Genomic DNA, 7,773 nt, shown 5'->3' on the forward strand with positions numbered 1-7,773 from the left:
CTATCCCTCTTTGTCCATGAATTTTTTGGCCTTCTTGTACGCTTCCTTCAAGTACTCTCTAAATCTTACAATGTCCAACTTAACATTTTGATCCACCAAGTATATTTTCATAGTCTCAAGATTGGAAAAGTTGGATCCTCGAAAAGCAACCGGGTCTTTTATAATCATTTCATCATTGCTATACTTGTCTATGAAGCTGCTCTCCTCCGCCTTTATCCTGTACTCCATGTACTCTAACCCCATTGCTCTTGCCGACCTTTCAAAGCACACCTCTGCCACCCATTCCGCCCCAAGCAGCACCACCTGAATAAACACTGAGCCAGGCCAGAGAAACAACGAATGTGTAAGCGTTGTGCCGTGTATCCCGGTCATTGCATGACTCAAATTTATAAACGCATCGGATTCCCTTAGAGGGGTCCCACGTGTTGGCTCGAAAACAGTCACATCAAAACCAACATTTTCTGCTTCAAGTTTCACTTCATTTTGGTTCAAGAGCAAGCGGCCAGCGCTGCCAGTGCGACCGGCTAACAGAAGAAGTGGTCGGGATCTTGGAAGGTTTTTGACCTTATGACTTTGGTTGTAGGCTATACCGAGGAAGGCGCGGAAATGCTTGAAGGTTTTTGAGTTTGGTGTCAATGCAGGGTTTATGTTCATACCATAATGTGTTATCATACCGACACTGGTAGAAGGAAATCAGTGGGTGGCAGTATCATTGTTAAGGTTTATGATAGGGTTATTGTTGAAAGTGCGTAACAATTCTCTATACTTGATGATCCACCAATCACGAGCATGCGATATCACAAGCACAACATCTTGATCGGGGAAGATTGTATTGATGGTGATGTAAAGGGGGATGAAGCCATCATTGAACTCGTGGAAGAAGCCAGTGTACCCACCAACGCTAAATACCAGGGTCGGAGCCTTGTGTTGGATTTCACATTTTGGGCTTGGAGGGCCTGCCATGAGGGTTACCTATGTGATTAAGGAAATCGTCAAATTTTCCATCTTGCGAGTAAAGGTGGGCAAATTATCCGATTACCGATTATCCGCCGACCATCACCGAACCGACTTCGACCGCCTACCGATAAAATATTTAATCAGAATTCGGAATAAAATTAAAATTTCGATTTCTTGTCGGTCGGTAATCGGAATAACCGATTGTGTAGTCGATAACCGACCCGACCCGACCAGTCTAAACGGCGTTGTCCAGCGCTTTAGTTAAACGACGTCGTTTTTCGCTTGTCAAAACGACGTCATTTGCGTATAAATTAAAACGGCGTCATTTTGATTTAGATCAAAAACGAAGCCGTTTTGAAAGACATATATATTCATACTTTGTGGAAACCCTCGAATTAGAAATTTCGAATCACTCAACTCACTCTCACTCGACTAGTCGACCCACAGCGTCGTCTCCCCCTCTCCCCAAACGGCCAAACCTAGAAACCCTAGGCCCTAGCCCGTTCGCCAATCGCCCCTCCGGCCGAGTCCCAGTCGAGTCCGACGAGTCAGTCTCTGAGTCTCTCTCACATAGTCACAATCCCACTCAGCCACTCTCGTGTAAACTGTGTAGTCGTGTTCGGTGAATCGATGTTCCGTGTTCCGGTGGACCCCAGCCCAAATAGGCCAAACCCATAAATGAGAAACCCTAGTCCCTAGCCCGTTCGCCAATCGTCCCTTTTCTCAAGGCCCCAAGGTTAGTTTTTTTTTTTGTTAGTTTTTTTCAGTAGTTGTTAATGTTTAGTTGCATTTGTGATTTGGAAATGTTTGGTTTAACAAATCCATTTTTTTTTCACAGTCAGAGACTTTTTTCGGTGGTTGTTTGGATCTGGTGGTGCACTGCTCGACTCTGCTAGACTGCTGCTAAGTGGTAATTTACTATTATACATTTAGATATATATTCTTGAGTTAAAAGTTCACTGCTTTACTTCTCATATAATTTGGTTGTGTGAAATGTAGGAATATGGTATGCATAGATTGTGTTAATTTGCTATTGAATTTGTAAGCAACAGTGGGTATTTAGTGATTTTTTAATAGTAATATAGTATAAACAGACTATTGATTCTAAATATTTATTTAGAAAAATTGTGGGTATTTAGTGATTTTTTAATCAATTTAGTTCTCTCTGGTTCTCAACATTATGCATTGGCCGGGCTCAGCACATGCTTGGTTCTATTATACTATATTACTATTATACATGAATGATAGAATATAGAATATTAGTGAACTTTTAACTCAAGAATATATATCTAAATGTATAATAGTAAATTACCACTTAGTTTTCATGTTAATGATGTTTCTGGTCGAAGTTTTTTTTTTTTTTTTTTGGGTCTTTTCAGTGTTTTCACTAAATATAACATGTGCTGCATCTTATGATTCTTATTGCAGTGAATAAAAATAAAGCAAAAAAATCTTGAAAAAATAATCTTGATTCTTGTTGTAGATTTTATATAAGTTTGGGAAACTTTCTTTCTAACATGAATCCACCACTAGCATTATAAATTTATACTAGTTTATGATGCTTATTGTTATTGATCATGCTTTTTTTTCTTTTTTCTTTTTTCTTTCTACTTTGATTCTTAAAATCCCAAATCAGTTTAATATTTTGCCATTTTGTAACTTTTGTTGATGTCAAGTGCGGCATTTTGTTGTCATTTTTTCAGATGGATGGATCTACACATACTAGTGGTTCTAAAGGTAGTAGTGGTACACCTAGAGCTAAAGGTGGTATTACACCTACTGGTCCTACACCTACACCACCACCTCCACAAGTATGTACACCTACTCATGGACCTCCTGGTCCGATAAGCACACCTACACCATCACCACCAGTAGGTACACCTACATCTTCTGCATCAACCACTGCTTCTTGTTATCATTATCCACCATCTCCTATTGATAATTTGATGGGTGGGGTAGATATAGATGAGGATAATGATTCTGATGAGATGGAAACTGATAGGTCTACTGGTTCTATGAGAGGGCGTGGTGGTCGTCCACCACTTCCTAAGAAGAGAAAAACTAGAAAAGTGGCGAAACCATCTATAGTTTGGGAGCATTTCACTAAAGATTTAAATAGTCCTGAAGATAATCTTGTGGCACACTGTAACTATTTTGAGGCTCCGTATATATGTGTCATATAATATCCTGAAGATAATCCTCTAACATGTTGTATCATGTCAAGACTTGCCAAAAGTACAGGAGTTTAAAAGCTGACCAAGATACCTCTCAAACTAAGTTTACTTTTTCATCTAGGCAGACTCGGGGTAGTAAGAACCTAATGATTGCAAAGTATTCTAAAAAACTCATTAGGGATACACTCTGTGAGATGATCATTGTTGATGAGATGCCTTTTTCGACTGTGGAGAGGATGGGGTTTAGGAAATTGTTTAGCGTTCTTGAGCCTAGATTTAAGCTTCCTTCCCGGTATATAGTGATGAAAGATTGTGTCAAGATGTTTATGAATCTTAAGAATACAATGAAGGCTGAGTTTTTGATGAGTGGCTAAAGGGTTTGTTTGACCACTGACACATGGACTTCAATTCAGAATATGACTTACATGTGCATTACTGGCCATTTCATTGACCAATCTTGGAAGTATCACAAAAAGATATTGTCATTTCGCCAAGTGTCAAATCACAAGGGGCCAACAATTGCAAGGGAAGTAGAGCAATGTTTGGTAAATTGGGGAATTTGAAGGTTGTTGACAATATCTGTTGACAATGCAAGCGCAATTGATTTTTTTTTTTAAAAGAAATTTGGGTAATAATGATGTTCTTTGTCGCCACGAGTTTATTCATGTAAGGTGTTGTGCCCATATTCTCAATCTTATTGTGCATGAGGGTTTGAAGGATAAGATGATTCAATAGTAAAGGTTCGAAATATGGTGAAGTATGTGAAGGGATCCCCTCATAGATTGGCCCAATTCAAGTCTTGTGCGGAAAGAAAAACAATTGCATGTAATGCTTCCTTGAACCTTGATGTTCCCACTAGATGGAACTCCACTTATACCATGTTAGAGGTGGCGGTGAAATATGAAAGGGCCTTTGATTTAATGATAGACGAAGATTCAAATTTTGTAATGTATTTGTGTGATGATGGGCTAGGGAAAAAGGGGTTGGGGCTTCCAAATGATGATGATTGGGCTAATGTCCGACACTTTATAAAATTTTTTAAAGTGTTTTATGATGTGACTGTGCAGATATCGGTGTCCTTGTACTCAACTACCAACATATATTTCTCTAAACTGCAGAAAGTTTATAATTGTTTGATGGCGTATTGTGGTAGTGATGATGATAAGTTGAGTGCCATGGCTTTCAGAATGAAATTGAAATATGATAAGTATTGAGGAGACTTTGAGAAAATTAATCCATTGTTGTTCATTGCTTCTGTGCTTGATCCTCGTTACAAGATAGAAGTATTGGAGTTTTGGTTCTTGAGTAATATAGGGGAAACAAAAACAAACCGAATTGTCTCCAAGTTGAAGAATATTTTGGAACAATTATATAGTCACTATGCTATGCATGATGGAGAAAGTGGGCCTAGTGGGGCAAGAATGTCAAATAAAAGTCGGATTTGCTCAACTTCAACCTCATTGGGTGTGGGACTGGGTAGTGGTACTTCTTATGATCCTGACTTGGATAAAGATGCTTTGACGGACTTCCATACATTTCGGGCAAGGAGAAATTTGATGCTAGCTCGGACAGAGATAGAAAAATATTATGTGGAGGGTGTTGAGACACCAAGTCAAAGCTTTGATATCTTAATGTGGTGGAATTTAAACTCAGCAAAATATCCAGTTCTTTCCCGGATTGAGCGAGATGTCTTAGCCATTCCACTTACCACCGTTGCTTCTGAGTCTGCATTTAGCACTAGAAGTCGCGTCATAGATTGTTTTCGGAGTTCTTTAGCTTCAAAAACAGTGGAGGCTCTTATATGTACTCATAATTGGTTGAGATCTACTTGGAGTGAGCATGATGAGCCAGGCAAGGACTTGCTTTTGCCTAGTGTTGAAGATGAAGAGAGCTACAAGCTTGGCTTAGGTAATATACTAATATTTGTTATTTAACTTATTTGTTTCAATTGATTGAATTGATTTTTACTAATACTTTAAAAATTGCATTGTAAAAGAAATTTTGTCTAATTCCATCACACTTGACGACGAGTAAGGCTCGAGGGATGTACTTTGTCAAGAATGTTTATTTGGTAAGTTTTTTGCACCCTATTATTATCTTACTTGATATTTATTTCTTGTCTTCTTTATAGTTTATATGGTCTTTTATTATTGTTATTTGATCACTAACATTTAACTTTGTTTATGTGTTGGTTTTTTTTATTATTATTAATATTGAAGGATGCAAATCATGCAAATTGAAGGTTTATGAATTTCTGATCGAGGTGGCTCATAGAACTTTGGATTTGGGAATGGTTGATACAATGATAATTGATTTTAAGATTTTAAATGATTGACCGATTGTAATCGTTTAATTTTCTTTGCTTTGCTTTTGATTTTGTTTGAGAATAGGTTGAATTGCTTTGCTTTGCTTTCATTTCCTTTTGAATTATGCTTTTGTTTGCTTGCTTTTAAGTTTTATGCTTGCTAGACCTTTAATATATGTAATTTGTTTTTTGTTTTTTTGAATTTTGATATTAGAAAGTAGTTTGGAATGTGTTATTAGGTTATGTAATTATGTTGGGTTTATATTGTGAGTATTAGAAAGTAGTTTGGATTTGGAATGTGTATGTGGTTATCAGGTTATGTAACTTATGTTATGTTGGGTTTATTGTGAGTATTAGAAAGTAGTTTGGAATGTGGTTATGTTGGTATGTTTTGCTCTATTCACTTTATTCAGTTTATTGGAAATTTGGAATGTGGACCATGTGGTAGTTTGATTGTTGGAACTCTTGAATGTTGGTATGTTAGTATGTTGGTTGGATTTATTGGAATATGGTAATTTGGTTACATTTACTAAGAACCCATCAAACATTTTTATTAAAAAAAGAAAAAAAAAAAAAAAAACCAGCAAACTGATAAAAGATATAAAGTTAGAAAGTTTTTACAAGTTGGATCCAACGTCCAAAATTTCAAATTGTCCAATTTGAAAATTAGACATGTATAATTGTGGGCCAGTTTGGTAATTTAAAAAGCCTAGCCTGTAAAACTGAAAATTTCAAATTTAAAAGCCTAATTTTAAAAAACCAATTGAAAAAGTCCAATTTTGAAAAGCCCAAGCCCAAATTGGGAAAAAGCCCATATGCTACCGATTTACCCGACCGACTTTCCGATTTATCCGACAATTTCGAAAATTATGTTTGACGAAAAACTGTCGGGTGTTTTTCCGACTTTACCGACAAGGGGCGGGTCGGTAATCGGAAATGACATTTCCGACACCGACTTACCCGATACCCACCCCTACTTGCGAGCGTATGGTCGAACTTTTTCCACCAGGAGCTTTTGTGCGGTCAAGTTGGTGGTATCCACTAGAAATAATGTGGAGGTGGTGGGATTCAATACTGTTGGGCCATTGATTGAACAGATGTCATAGGCATTATGAGATCGATCGCAGCTGATTTCTTTTGCTCGAGTTGATTGTCGACGTGGCAAAGGGAGTATTTTCCGTTGCTCTTTGGTTTTTTATCCGCAGCTAGCCATGAAAATTTACTTCAAGGTACGCACAATTATGTGAATAATAACGGTTGAATCATTACTTATTTTAAAATTTAAAATTAATAATTTAATATCTACCACATCCTATTCCTTCCCCTCTGACAAATGACATTCTTATTGTACAATATTTTTTTTTTGGCACAGATTAATTAAGGAAAATGGGTTGAGTTTAGTGATGACAGATGAATCAGGGCACGTCAGTTTCATCACAATAATTTATCAATATAAGTCACATTAATCATTATTTTTATTATTTGAAACTTCACTTATAACTTGATATTTTACCACTTTTGTAATTAAGTACTCAAACTTAAAAAAAAAAATGTCAATTTATGGTATATATTTTTCAAATTTTTTTTTTCAATTTCAACAATTTATTAGAATTTTCTGTTAAATCCTATCAAAATTTCTGTGTTTTTTTTTTAAAAAAAAAAAAAAAAAAGAAATATAAAATTTTCAAAGATTCATGCATAGGTATTTTTACAAATTCCATTAAATTTTGACTATCACCTAAATCCTTACAATTTTTTTCTTTCTTTTTTTTCCTAAAAAAAATGAGGGGTATTTTTGGAGTTTTGACCGGATTTAACGAAAAATTCTAATAAATGCTTGAAATCGAAAAAAAAAAAAAAAAAAGTTTGAGTACCTAACCCCTTAAAAAAATAAAAAAAAATTACTGGTTTACGTAGTTCTTTGTATGCCTTGTTTTTGGTACATCAAGATATGCAAGTCTTCCACATGAAAAAAATGAAGAGAATAATATTAATGGTTCTGCAACGCATACCTTGACTCTTAATATATAGTACTTGAATGAGTCACATTTATTCTTGGTATATTCGATAGATATTTAAACTGGAATACCAAGAAAAGTAGTACGATCACGATGCATGCGATCAGTAAATCCATGAGTCGAGCCCTGTCCTGCAAGACCAACATTTCCCCAGCAAAAGAAAAGAGACCATAACTTGAGAAAAAGCACTAACAATATATCCAAACAAAATGGAAACACAACACATCTAAGTAGGAACTTACTTAGCTTGTACCCTAATGGCAGCCTCATACGCAACAGGGGACGAGAGAAATTTTGCCCTCTGCAACAAATTTACCAT

At 36.2% G+C, this 7,773-nt stretch overlaps 1 pseudogene; it reads right to left on the reverse strand.

The window, feature by feature from the left end:
- LOC133863664 (xylan glycosyltransferase MUCI21-like) lies at window positions 1-7,773 on the reverse strand (annotated as a pseudogene).

The sequence above is a fragment of the Alnus glutinosa genome, chromosome 1 (genome assembly GCF_958979055.1).
Source record: "Alnus glutinosa chromosome 1, dhAlnGlut1.1, whole genome shotgun sequence".
Lineage (NCBI taxonomy): Eukaryota > Viridiplantae > Streptophyta > Magnoliopsida > Fagales > Betulaceae > Alnus > Alnus glutinosa.